Here is a 15,111-nt window from a genome sequence, read left to right as displayed (position 1 = left end):
TTCTCCTGTTGTCCATCCAATGAGTGGGGCTATAAGGAGCTGGGTGGGGACAGATTTAAGATAGCTGACTTGAACTGGCCAGAAGGATATTGCATACCACATGATATTATGCAGAAGGAGACTTTGGAAAGGGGTGGGAGTTCATAAGGCACCACTTCTGCTGTTCAGGAGCTAGCTCAGCATTGGTTGGTGGGTGGTGAGCACTTGTTATATGCATTCATATATGTATATTTGTCATAACGCTTATTCTTTTCTCAAAATTAGTAAATAGTTTCATCTCAACCCACAAGTTCTTCTTTGTGTGTGTTTTTTTTTATTCTCTCTCCCATCCTACTGGGAACAGGTGAGCAAATGACTGTGTGGTTCTTAACACCATTCTAGGTTAAACCACATCACACTGTGGCGCTGAGAATCACGTCTGCTGCATGCTCGTAACTACTGAAACCAAATGCTTAAGTAATGCCATGGTCCTTGATGGAGAAGATCCCATTGCTCAGCCTCTCATGTGTACTTTTATAAACAGGCTAAGAAAGTCTGACCCATAGGCTCACTTGACCAAAATCCCAGGCAAGTCTGGAGGTAATTGCTATTGAATTTAACGGAGTTGGGCCAGGTCATCCATGAATGCTGTACCAGTTTCAGGTGGTTATGTGTGTTTCCATATCGGACTATACAAATAAGATAGATTTCAAAGCAGTGACTTTTAGCAACAGAAAGACTGTGCTCCAGCTTTCCTGTGACTACAATGATTACTAGACAGTTCTCAAGAAACATTTCTAGGCATTAAAATTTTCTGTAGTTCCCTTCATAAAAAAACTCCTTTTATGAAATAGGATTAGCTATACCATCCTTTCAGACAATTTTTATTGCTGATTTGTATTCATATGTGTGAGACAGTGTGACAGTGCTTTAAAATCAAACTATCAGTTGGTATATTGTTTGTGTTAAATCCACAATAATGACTGAAAACAATGTACACCATCTCGATTGGTTTGTACAACCCCAAGAAATGAGATGATGCCTGAACTTTAGGGACACAATTACTTCTCCAGAGATTGTGATATCATTTTTTTAAGTGAATCAAGACTTCTCTGTGTGAAAGAAAGTGACTTTGAATGCATGCTGTCAGATGAGTGACACCTAAGGGGAAATTATAGCACAGTAATCAAAGCCTGAGACAGAGGAACACTCTATTTGCCCAGAAAAGGAGAAATCACATAGTCATTAATAAAACAATAGACAGGATTTTTGGTTCTTAATACCAGAAGTCATTTTGTACCTAAATGGGAGCAAGACGGCAGCAGAGAGAAGAATGAATGTCTCTCCATCACCCATTTTTCAAACCTTTCTAGCATTAAAAGTGACAGGTCATGTCTAGTTCAAATATAATATCAACAAAGCACTAGGAGAACAAAATGAAACAGACTAGAATTTGATTGTATTTTTTAATATATCTGAATAATTGAAAAACCTATATTTAAAAAATAAATAATGCCAACCTCATAAAAGCTGAAAAATGTCACGAGATGTCCATGTGCAGGATGGCCTGGGGAAGTTATCTGAATTGGCCTTCCCTGGTAGAGATAAGTATAGTGCTACTGTGGCTACACTGCTGTTTTTATTGTTTGTTTGTTGTTTTTCTCCTGGAAAAGACCATTGATTCTCTGCAGTGTGTTCATGCCCAGAGATTTTGCACGTGTGTATTCATGAAATGTAAACGTGTTTTTAAAGGGCTTTTTTTTTTTTTTCCTCTCCTCTGAGGTCAGTGGTATAATTGTGACTAGAAAAAAGTTAATCAGTCTGATAACAGATGCAAATTAGCAACAGTTGCTACTCCTGTCCCTTAACCATAATGTGGACCCTCCTGTGACTCATGGTTAACTATATCTCATGTCAGAAAGGGAATAACAATGATGGAACTGGAATGATACTGGGGGATGCTCTTGTATGTCAAGAATAAATACAGAGTGAAGGTTGAGGTAAGTAGATGTTCATTGAATTAAGTAGGAAAGAAGAAGAAAGCAGCCTGCCCAGAAGGAAGACCAGTATTTAATGAAAAAGGATTTCCTGATAATAGTCCCTTGGAAATACAGGGGTCTTCAATGTGAAATTTAAATAGATTTTTTGTTGTTGTAGTTATTTTGTTTTTTGTTTTTAGTAGTATCAAGAGAAAGTTAAATGCATAAATATCTGCTTAGTATATGTATGACATCCCTGGCCCTTCTGCTGAAACAAAGTATGCAGGACTGCATTAAGAACTGGGGTTCCCTGTGCAGCTCTGGAAAAGGTACCTGAAAACTAGAAAAATGATCCAAGTTCCCATATTATTTGCTAATAAGAAAAGAGAGAATAGAGATGTGAATATGAAGTCCTATCATAAATAAGAGTCTAAATATTTTGCTGAATGCTGTCTAGAAATAGCTCTGCACATAGGATTCTCCTACAGGTAGATGACTGTGCAGTTTTATACTTTTCCCTTTCAAAAGAATGGAAAAGAGTTGCACAGTTAGTTCTTTTTTTTTTTTTCCCTGGGAAAATAAACCTTTTGTTCTAAGAACTATTCGTGTATTTTACTACATAGAAGTGGAATACAGATCATGCTTTTGGAAATAAAGCAGGCACCCAGGTCTTCCTCCTCCAAATGTACCTCTTTAGTATAAGGCTAGAGAACCATGTGCATGCTGTCCCAATTAACTCTGTATTTTGTGCTAATGAGAACAGCTTCTGTAGAAATGTTGAGACTGTGTTCTTTGTTACATGTAATATTCCAGGTAATTAGTGAAATCAGAGTTGCTGGACTTGAACCCTGTCAGATAGAAGGAACTGAACTCTCATCTCCCTGGATAAACACTTTAAAAGCAGAACTGCAATTTTAGAACTTGGGACAGCTTGATTTCCTTTCCCTTGGCTTTGTCTTAAAGAGCACGAGCTCCTTAGTTTGCTGTTGCTTGCCTGCCAGATTAGTACAGAAAAAAAGGACACTAAATTTGTGGACTTGCCAGGAACACAAAAATACTAGAGAGATGTGCTAGTGCTGAGAAGAGACTTCTGTATGTGCCCCAAAGTTCTGCTGGAGCTCTACTGGATCTCACTGATCTTATCAGGGACTTGAGACACCTCCAGAGTTGGACACTGGTAGCAGTAGGAAGTCAGATGTCATGTCATGTAGACATGAACTTTGAAGTTCATCAGAAGTGTTGAGTTAAGCCAAATAATACCAACTTTCGTATTAAGTATAAAACAGTATTCTAGGATAGTTTTTATGTCTGTACTTAAAACCCGCAGGCTGTGCATAGCCCTGCCATCAGAAATGTTTAACCCACACACTGTTCTTTTAAAGGAAAATTAATGTTTTCTTTACATAGCAGCAGGGATTTCACAGTTGAAGGCTGAATAATGTATCATTTAAAAAGAGCTCTTTATGCTTTCAGTTCCAAAGCCTTTTGCTAACATTGAGCTTAGCCATGCATTCCTCAAGGTACTGAACTTTCCCAATGATAGAGCAAGATACAGATAGAGGAACTGACAGGTTCAGTCCCATCCTTATATTCCTCCTGTGAAGTACATTATTATCTCCTTACTACAGACAGAAAGACAAATATAGACTGAATTTGATTCTGTAAAATGATGATGATGATGGGTAGTTGCTCACAAAATCAAAGCTGTAATTCTAAACCGATTCTGGTGGCTCATGGAGCTCATGATCTAGCCAAAACAGTACACACCAAAGTAGAAATTGAGTTCTAGTTTGGCAATGAACTGTATGTTACTGGGATTGATGTAAATCTAACTTCCTATTTGTACTGAGATTCAGGACTTATACATGTATGTGAATTCCCAAAAACTTGTTCTCAGTTATCAATGGACAGATCTGCTAACCTTAATTTCTTTGCCATTGTAGTTGACTGACCTTCACTAGTTGGTTTTATTTATGTTCGCTTTTAAGTGGGAGGGCTATAGTTCTGAGATTTATTTACTGCGAGAGGGTGTGTGCTGTTCACAGAAGTGACTCTGTGTGAATGATTGGAAATGGTAGACATTGGAGATTAATTTTGAGATAGATCAGTGTTTGGACATGCAAATATTAGGCACAGAGTTTTTCATGAAAGTGAAAACGTCCTCTAATTATTAATAATATTATTTAAATAACAAAAAAATGGTACTTGTAAATACTGTGAAGGTCTTGACAGTCTTAAGAGTTTGATTTTTTTTTCAATTTGTTTTATGGTATTTCTTACTGTAATAATATCATCTTAAACCTCAGAAATTTAAAAGGTTTTTGAGAAAAAAACCCGCAACAAAAATAGAAAATTCTAACATTTTATGACAACAGCTTTAAATGAAACTGATTTAACTTATAATGGATTTTGAATGCTAAAGGAAACCTCACAGCATAAAGACAAATATCTAGGGATTCAATTACTGAAACTGCTTGCAATCAACTTTAACTAGAAGATCCTTTTTTCATGCTTATAAGCAGAAAGAATATTTGAAATAAAACAGAGAAGCCGATGTTAAAGTTTCTGTACATCACAAAGCAATAAGACAATTTAATGATAACAAGTGAAAGTTAACTTTACTTTCCTCAAAGCTCTTTAAAAAGAACAGAGACAAATGGAATGATGATATGTTCTCAGACTCCCATTTAAAAATTTCAATATTCTATTGTTTCAGAGGGATAGGTTGAGTAGGAAAGTTGATTGTCTTGTATTATGCTTGTGTTTCTGGACTTACACCCATTTAAAATTAGCTATAGAGGAGAATTTACTGAAATTTGTCAGATCTGAAAATAGTTTTGAATTTAGTCTTATTTGATTTATGAGCAAATTATCTTGTCCTTCTTTCCTTCCTAATTAAGATGAAATTAGTAGAAATATTCAGTGTTCATGTGCATTGATCCAGAACAAATTAAAATAGAGCAATGCAAGAATCTGTCTTAGCTCTCTATCACAAGAGGTCTGGTGTTCAAAGGTATGTACTGCTACATTCTAAGAAAATAATATCCATCAGTTTTTACTTGGTTGTGTATTTGTTTAGCTAGAAATAAAACATAAGAAAATCACTTCTTTTTTTTTCCAAAAGGTCAGTTTCTTGATAAAAACTTTCAGCTGTCATTTCTTATCTTCACAAAAAAATTTAAAGGAAATCTAGCAGATCTTGCCATTCACAAATCTAACTTGCATATAATCATGGTAAAAAAAATCTATTTCCCTATGTTATATTATTTATATTATTTATGTTTATTTGACTTAGTAATTTAGTTATGCATGTTTTCAGTCCAGGAAGAATGACTTAAATAGTTTGCTTAACCTTCTGTAGATTGCAAACTTCATGATATAAACTGGTCTTTCCTTTAACTAGAGTTTAAGCACATTGATTTTAAATTTTCCAAGTTTTGCAAAACCCTCTTCTTATCTTGGAATACTCTCCAGTGATTAACATGAATCTTTACCAGCATCTACCAGCAGAAATATTTCTTTGGAACTTAGTCAGGAACAGCACACTGCATGAAAATCCAGCTGTCCTTTCATTTAAATACTGTAGACAACATAAAGAATTTGCAAGTTTTTATTTGTAAAATGTGTCATTTATGTAGTTGGAAAAGTTTTCTACAGATAAATATGGATATATACTTATCTATATATAAGTATGGGAAACAAAGAAAACTTTCAGACAAGTTTAAAAAAATAAAAAGGTATTTACTTCCAGGAGACTAGGATGTTGTAGCAAAGAGTTTCCTTTCCCTCTTTAAAAAAGAGGCATTTATGATGCTGTCTGCAAGGCAAGATGTAGTTGTGAGAAAGGCAGGCAAAATATAATTGCTATATTGGATGGTAAATAGGAGCGTGACGGTTGGATGGGATTTGTGTTCATGTGAGTAAAAAGAAGGAAGGCGCAGAGTTCATATATAACAGACACAAATTAGTAATGAGCTATTTATTCTTACTGTTCCCATCGCCTTTAACTAACTAACCTTTCATAGTTAGGTAATGATGAAAGCCATCTGGAGCAAATTCAACCTACTAACCAAGAAACTGCAAATGAATCCACTCTCATGGCCAAAGTCAAGAATGGCCAGTCGTACAAAGCTAACATAATGGTATTTGAGAAATACAATTTCATGCTCCACTTCATCTGGTTTGTCTTACATTGTTATATTTCTTTAAACTCAGTAATACTATTTTTGAACATGGAAGACCTTTAGCAATTGAAAATGTCATCAGTGAATTGAAAAGAATGTTAAGTTTCATTCTCAACTCATAAATGTGCTGTTCCTATGCAAGAGATGTGTAAATTGTGGGAACATCACAGTTGAAAGTGATTATCTTGCATTTTATCTTTTATAATGGCTGATTTGTTAATGAACTATGTATTCCCTTTTCAGATTTTACCTTTGGATTTGGAGAACTGATAGACAACAAACTCTAGCATTCACTATCTATGGTAGAATTTGCACCTGCAAATTCAGTTCAGTGCTGGATCTCATATAGGAAAGTTCACTGGCAGTTATTGACAAGACGTTGTCCCATAAGGCTTGATGGGATCAGGACTTTGCACTATATTTTGATGAATATCTTCATCAAGGATAAGGGTTCAAGGGCAATAGCATTAAATCGGACAGTTTGCTATTTAACAAGCAAGCCATTACTTATGTCTTGTGACAATTCTGTTTGCATTTTTCTGCAGGGGTTCCTATCAACAGAAATAAAGTGCTTTGTCTTTACCTGGGTTGCTTCTCAGGTATTTCAGTTTCTACAACATGCAATTTTTGTCAAAGTGGGATACCTTCACATTTGCCACTAATCGGTTAATCACCATTCTTTACTGATCACAGATGCTCAGTGGATATCCAAGACTTATTTGATGTTTATCTTTCTGTAATAGAATTTTTTCCTGTCTTACAAGAAAAGCTTTGCTGACTGCATGAGAAAGACGCGTATATTTTGTTTAATATGCAAAGACTATTGACTTACCATAAGTGAAAATTAAATTTGCATTGTGAATTTTAATCTCTTAATTCATACATAGTGAAAAACAGTGTTTCTGAGAGCAGGCAATAGATAACCTGTGTGTTAGCATTTACTGTGATCAGGCCATGTCACCCTACACACCAGCCCTTTGTGCCCAGAATGCCTAATTTTTGCAGAAGTGCTGAGGACACAACCCTGAAACTGGTGTTGGTAGAAGACCTAGATCATTATCAAATGTGTATTCCTCCTGCTCACTTGCACCCTTAAGCACAGGAGGCAGGCACAGATGCAGCAGTTAATGCAGCAGGGGATAAGGAGGGCACAGCAGCTGTGCACATCTCGGTAAAGGTACTAAGGGAACCAACTAGCAAAGGAGCCCTCCTAGATTTGTTGCTTGGGAACAGAGAGAGTCTCATGGATTAAGTGGCAGATGGCCATGATGTATTTCCATTTAAAATCTGAGGAATAAGAGGGAATCTGTCACCAAAATTTTGATCCTGGATGTGGGAAGATGAATCTTCAGGCTGCTCAGAGAAATAGCATTGTGTCCTGGAAATCTACTTTTGAAAGATGATCAGCACTGATGGACCCAAACATTTTTGTTACCCCCTCTAAATAGCACAGAAATAGGAAATTCCAAAACACTGAAGTTGAGCAGGTAGGGAAGAAGGCTGTCTTTTCCAAGCAAGGATCTTCCTCTAGATCTTAGGTGGAAAGAAAGTGTACTGACACTGAAAAAAGAATATATATGGACACTGGAAGCAAGGTCGTGTGATAACGAAGGGCTACAGATATGTAGATATTCACCACTGTAGGTAAGCCTGCCTCCAGTGCTCTTGGAAGCAAGTGCGCAGGGGGATGCATGTCGGATCACACTCTGTCTTCCACCAACTGCAGCTGCAAGTTTTTGCCCTCAGGACTTCTACAGAATAAACTCACCTTTATTGTGTTCTCTTTTTTCTCAGTTACCAAATAATTTCCAAGTCAGTTAAACTGCTTGACCCTTTTATGGTTTTTTTTATTTTATTTTTTTTACTTTGTCTTAGAACTTCCTATCTTCTGTAGAGCTGGCATGGAAACATAACCACTCTGTTGGCAGACAATTGCTTGCTCTTTATAGAATACATTGCTGTATGTCTCCTTCTCACTACTCTACATAGTTATGGGGTATGTTAAAAATAAGTATGTGTGCAAATAGCTGAGCTTTTTAGCTTGAAGCTGCATTTGGAGTTCTTTGTATCACATAATCAGGCACATCAAAGCGATTACACTCCCATAAGAAAACACATACAGTACCCTTTATAATTTATCAGTAAGAAGAGTCCCCATGCAGTCACACAGTCTCTACTCAGTTTTCCCGTAGATAATGCTACCATGTATGTATCTGAAATAGGGCTGACTAACAGCCTGGATCCAGTGCAGAAGCGTTACTCAAAATGGAGTTCAGATATATTTCAATCATGTATGCAAACCTGATAGGAGATAGTGGGGCTTAAGCCTGTGCTTAAATCTGCAGATAATCAAGAGTTTATATATATGTAACTTTAGATGGAATAATGAATGACTGATTGTACTGAACACATTCTGGTTGTCATTTGAAATATGACCTTGTTCTAGATCTAATTTTACTTTTTTCCTTTTTTTTGGGTGGGCTTTCTTGGACCAGGTGTAGTTCAAATCATAGTTTGAGCATTTGAGTATTATTCAATTTAAGCAATAATGTCACATCTACATATAATATTGAATTCTTCATTAAAAAATTGTTACTGTACAAAACAGTGTACAGTACAGAAGGATACCACGTGAAATCTTTCAACATCATTGCAAGAATTTGTAGTTAGGTATAATCCCATACTTTAATTGTACTTGTGTATTTGAAATTAGATGTTCTTTTCTATTAAGAGAAAGGGAGAACTTCCTCAAATACCAACTGCAAGTTACAAGATAGTCTGGGTTGTTGCTTTCTTTTGAGGAAAAAAATACACATATTTCTGGTATTCACAGGCAAATAACTTTTGTATGTTTTTTAGAGGGCAGTCTTTAAAACTATAAAGACCTTAAAATTAGACTATACAGTTGTTTTAACATGCCTCATTCGGTACTTTTTATCATATATAAAGGAAATACTTTTCATGACAAAAACAATTTTCAGTTATGCTGCATGTAAATAAAACATTGTTTCTAGCAGATGAAAAACACTGAATGGTTAAAGTTTCACATAGATATGTGATGATAATCTACCTTAACTGTCATTTTAATTAGTGTATAGATTCTTGCACATAATTCCTGAAGCAAGTGAACTGAGGCAGTAATTAAATAACACAGACAATTAAACATGAAATTTGCATTGTGGAGTTTTCTGATGGGTGATTTTCTTCATAAATCAAAATATCAGAACAAAAATATTTGATATAATGATTACTTTATAAAGGGAAAATGTAAATTGCATGGAATAAGTACTTTATGTGAATTCAAAGGGGGGGAAAAACACGTGTAAAATAAATATAAATAACAGAGAAAATCTGGATACATGATTGGTGATAAACCGAAAAAAATATATATAGGCTTTTTTTTTCCTTTCTGAAGTAACACAAAAACTACAGTAAAAAGAAGGATGCATTGATGCTTATGACCAAGGGAATGCAGATTAAAGCAGACAGAAACAGCAGGAAAGAAACAGCTTTGTGAGACAGGGCTAGCAATCATCTTAAGTGCATAAGTATGTGTATGTAGTCCTTACATCTTCTAGGTAATTGTTCATAGTGTAATAGAGTGTGTTCAAAATTTATTCATTTTGCACTTGCATTTCACATTTAAAAAATTCATAAGGAGTTTTTTTATTGCTCTCCCACACTGGAGATGAAATCCCAAGTTTTACAGAAGTCGGGAATCTCAGTAGGAAAGAGGAAAAAACAATCAGTTTGTTGTTGTCTTTAAAACTGGAGTTATTCACTAAAAGTAAACACCAAAAACACTTTTGTTCCATGGGAAAAGAATGCTGTTGGTAGAAGAACAAATGTCATTCAGGAAACAAGACTTCAGGCTGTTGCTGTTATCCATCAAAAAAAATACTGTTTTTAGCTTGGATCTTGTGGTGTTTGGTAGACTGTGTTAGCACTGGTTTTTGTATTGTTCAAGGTATGTGAAAAGGCGATGGCCTTATCTTGAGATGCTGTATGGGAACTGTTGAATCACTGCCTGAACCACTGATTGATCACCTGAGACAAGTACTGAGTCAGCCACAGGGACACAGATGAAGGCAATGTACCTGTGTGATGGGAACGGATGCAGTCCGGCTCCACCACTTCCAGACCCCATTTAAGGGCTGAGCACCACTGGGGAAGGATCTCTTATTGGAGATCCCTTCCTAGTGGAGTTATCAGCGCACCTTGATCATCATAAAGGTGAGCCTTCCTTTTCTTTTCCAGTAACCTATGTACCGTCTGTACAAAGCCATATGGAAATATACCATCTTCTGTACTATTTCCATCTGAATTCCTTTCTTTAGAACTATTTGCCCTACAGATGCACACTGAAAATACATAGTCTAATGTAAAATCTTTTATATCAACGTATGTGGAATTGGAGAGTATTTGCATTTCATTAATATTTAGAGCTCTTAATGACAGGAAATACCTCATACGGTCTTTTGTGCTCAGTACAGAAGGGAAACCAGATGGACTGATGCATATATATATCCACACACATATATGTGTATATATATATATAAAGAAAAACAGAATCTATGTAGATAAAGAAGTCCAGGCCTGGAATCTTTGCACCACTTCGCTGTCTCAAAGCAATTTATCTGTGGTGAAAACTGAGTTTGGAAGGGTGAAATGTGTCTTAGAGTCAAGTTTTTTTTTTTTTTTTTTTTTTTTTTAAATCAATGCTGAATTGGTTAGAAAGCAGAAAACTGAAGGGAGAAATTTATTTTGCCAAGGCAAATTCTGATTTAAAAAAAAAAAACCAAAACACGGATAATTGCTGTTCAGTGACCAGAACTAAATCAACTTCGTACTAAAACACGAGTGTATGGTATATGCTGGTAACTTGGTAACTATCAGCCAGCAATGTACAGTCATTCAGTCATGGGTAAAGATTACATCTTTTTTTTTTTCCCAATAGCATTTGTCAGTAATGTGCATATTTATCAGGGTGGAATAAGTTTAAATTCCTTAGGTTCTCTTCCTAGGAATTGTTGCCACTGTAACCTTAAAATAAGTCCATATTTAGGATTTTTCATGAATAGAGTATTACTTTAGCTGGACAGGAAGCTAAGCACCTTGCAACCATTTGCTCATTTCTCTTACCATCCAGGGTGGGATGGGGGAGAGAACTGGGGAAGAAAGGCAAACAAACGCCCCAAAAAATCATCAGCATTCTCAGAATAGTATTGATCAGGTCTACTTGCAACCCAGACACTGCAGTCTTGTGCTAGTTAAGAAGATCTTTAGATGGATGAAATAGTTTAGGCTGTATTCTTTGTCTATAGTGCTAAACCTAATCAGCTTTTAGTTAGGTTTGCAGACATATAACTGGTTTTGTTAATCTGACTGAATATTTTTAAGCATACACTTAATATAACAAATAAACAAAAACCTTCATTATTACTTATAGGAAGCTGCCTATCCAGAAAATAAGTTTCCCACCTTTCTTCTCAGGTAATATTTTATTAATAGTACTTAATAAAAATGCTTATTTCTTAATGTTACTTTTCATCCAGAAATATAAAATGCTTTAGGAAAACTAATCTCAGCCCTATGTCACAATAAGACTCATGAAGTGATTAAAGCAAGGACAGATGTGCAGACAGAGAACCTATGTGTTTCAGGCCAATAGTCTAAACAACTAATATTCATTTGGGATATTATAGAACTAGGAATATGCAGTATGTCACAGCTAGTAGTCAAGCAGTGTATTTCCAAGGAAGGGTCATTTAGAAGCAAAAGAAAGAACTCCTAATATCTGAGTTTTGATCATTTCTAGGAAATAAATGCATGTCTGGAAATATCTGTTGGTAGGAATTAACTCTCTTTGACTAAAGAGTGCAGATTAAAGTTGACAGAAACCACTTAAACAGCACTGTTGTTGTTTATTTGTGTTGACAACTCTTAGTGTCGTATAAATTATCTTAGTCCTTTTGGCTTTCTACATTTTAAAAATTATTGTTCCAGTCCTATATTCTTGCCAAATAATATGTGGTCCTTTATTTCCAGTGATAACTTTCTTATTGCAGTAGAGCCTGTAGCTTGGAGTTGTGTGTGTAAATAAAATGACCCTGTTTAGCTGAAGCATAAGACACTGTAGCTTTGCCAACACATGTACGTGCTTCTGTCTTCACATCCTGGTAAATAATTAGTAGGTCAAAAGTTCTTCAGTGCTTTATCTTCACTATAAGTGACTCAGTATTTTGCATGCCTATCATTACTGGGTAGTTGGCTGTGTTAACCTATCCTTGCCTATTTTAATGTGGATGAAGTGATGGTTTACTTTCCGTGTGTTTGCATGAGCAATGCAGAAAGCTTACTTTTAGTTGATGGCTTATTGCAGTCAGCCATTTTGTTGTTCTCTTGCCACATCTGTCAAGGACTTCTGTGTTTAGAGACAAACTACTCATGCTGATTCTACAAAAGGGAAAAACAGATTTGTTTGGATACATCAATGTTCAAGAAAAAAAAGAAAAAAAGCAAGACAAAAGGAGTTACCTCTTGTAAGTTCTAGTTTTCTGTAAGGGGTGAAAAGAGTAGAGAACTCATCAGTAAAGCAGATGAAAGGCCAATAATTTTTACTTTTTTTCCCAAGCATTGTTTTCTAAGCATAGTTTGTTTTTTACTTCTTCTGTAGATGCAATGCTGGGTAGGAGAGTGTAATGTATAATCATCTTTTGCGGTCTTTTAAAATATATTTCTCATCAATGCATTTCACAAAAGCATCAGATAAGTATTCCACTGCAATTTCTGTCGTGTATTTTTTGACTGTTCAGTATTTTACTGAAGTCATATTTTCCAAACTCACTGACACAGGTCTGTAAAAAGAACTCTTTTCTAATGAAAAGTGAAATCATAGAAGAGAGAGTTTATGGCCCCTGTTCTCACAGACTGATGGGTTATTTTAATCATCAACCAAAGCGTAGGAGCCCCTGATCATTACTGCAACCTTCTCCACCTTTGGAGGCAATGTTCAGTGGCATTAATGAACTTTATGATGAAACCATAGCACTTAATGAGCTACAAGACAGCACGCATTTAAGATGAAGGCTATGTTAAAAGAAACTGGACTTCTTTGTCTCTTCTTCCTTTTCAGTTTGCTCAGTTAGTGCTAGATTGTCTGTCCATCTCCAGAATATGCTGTTATACAGCTTATACAGCTAGTGCAGCATTTCATTGATTGTCACTCCATTTTCGCAAGGCAAAGTAGCTTTTCTGATCATTTTATCAGTGCAGTGTTGTCTTTCTCTTGTGTAGGACAAGTAAGATACTTCCAGCCATTTATTATTAATTTACCTTTTCAATTTTTGAATATTTGTGTTTGTTGTATAACAGTTTCCCTGTGTTGATGGCCGCCTTTTTATTAGTATGTTACTTCATTTCACCTTTGGTAATTATGTCTGGATGAAATGCATTCAGATTATAGCCACAAATTTAATTTTTCTGTGAAGTGATTGTCCTGCTCTGTGTACTGTGTGCAGTTTTGGGCACAGCACATAAATTATTAGCATACAAAGGAGGTCTGCAAAGACTGTAGTGTCTGCCAGAGTTCAAGGAACTTTGGACAATGCTTTCAGATATCAGATTTGGATTTTGGGTTGTGGTGTGTGGAGCCAGGGATTGAACTTGATTGTTATGGATCCAATTTGAATTGGGATATTCTATGGTTCTATGAATATTTATTTCTATGAACAATTACTAGGTTGAATCATGGTTCCTTCAAAAAGATAGAACATTTGCAGAAAATTCCATTCAGTTTTTCTGTGTTTTAGTTCAGCGTATAATTCAAAAGGCACTTCAGTACCTCTTATCTTGCCCAAAAGTCAAGGGGTCTGGATGCTAACTATGCACACCAATTGGTCTTGGCTCCATGTCTGCAATCCCAGCCATCTAATTTATCTACAGCTTTCTCTGTAAACAACTCTAAAAGCAGTAACAGAGTGGAAATGACTTTCTTTGCTGAGATGACTAGCACAAAGCATACTGGCTGTACAGGCATGTATGGGTCCCTAGGAAGCATACAGAAATACTTCTTGAGATGCACTAGGCCCCAGCAAGAGCTTTCAAATCTTTGACAGCTCGTGTCTAGATACCTTGCATTTCAGCAAACCCAAGAAGTTTATGTATTTTTCTTGGGTGAGGAGAGAGAGCAATTTTGTCAGTTTGCTGATGACTACTTCAGAATTTGCACAAAAAACCTTCCTTAGAGTCCCCTTATTGTTCTGTTAGCACAATACTCTTATAGAGAAAAAAAAAATCCCATATGGATTAATGGATGCAAGATACTGTCAAACATACTGTTTGTGCCAGGTGCATAACATATTCCCAAAATTAGGTCAACTCGTTATCAATGTTCAGCTAATTTAGCCAAAATATATGCTTTCCATTCCATTAGAGGTTTTGAAGAATGAATAAAGGAATTTAACAAGAGGGGATTTTTTTTGTCCATGTAAATGGGAAATTGCAAAGAATTTACAATCAGATAAGTCTATTCTTCAGAGGACTCTTATAGGGAACCCTTCACCCATACATAACCCTGAGGCTAGTAGTTCCATTCATAGAATGACTCAGTAGAGTACACTGTGCTTATTTATAGAATAACTTTTGTACTGCATTTTAAAAAAAGGGAGGAGGAAGAAAATTATATTAAAGAAAAGTAATGCATTTTGCAGCCTCAGTGCAAAGTGTAGGAATGAGCTTTTGTGAGCAAAACGCTGTGTGATCAGTAGGCAATGCAAGTACATAAACATCCCACTAATAAGCAGTGAGTAATACTGCAGATAGTATTGACCACGTCTTCTGAGAACAGAGTGGTGAGATGGGTTGTTTTTTTTTTTTTTGGCATTCATCATAGTTTCTGACTTCTTGTAACACTTTGCTCCACCGTTCTTTTTGCTGTATGTAGTCCCTCACCGTATTCAGACTGCACA

The sequence above is a fragment of the Cyrtonyx montezumae genome, unplaced genomic scaffold (genome assembly GCF_038088225.1).
Source record: "Cyrtonyx montezumae isolate F1298 unplaced genomic scaffold, pur_monq_1.0 scaffold_24, whole genome shotgun sequence".
Taxonomy (NCBI): domain Eukaryota; kingdom Metazoa; phylum Chordata; class Aves; order Galliformes; family Odontophoridae; genus Cyrtonyx; species Cyrtonyx montezumae.
This window is presented reverse-complemented; position numbering follows the sequence as displayed.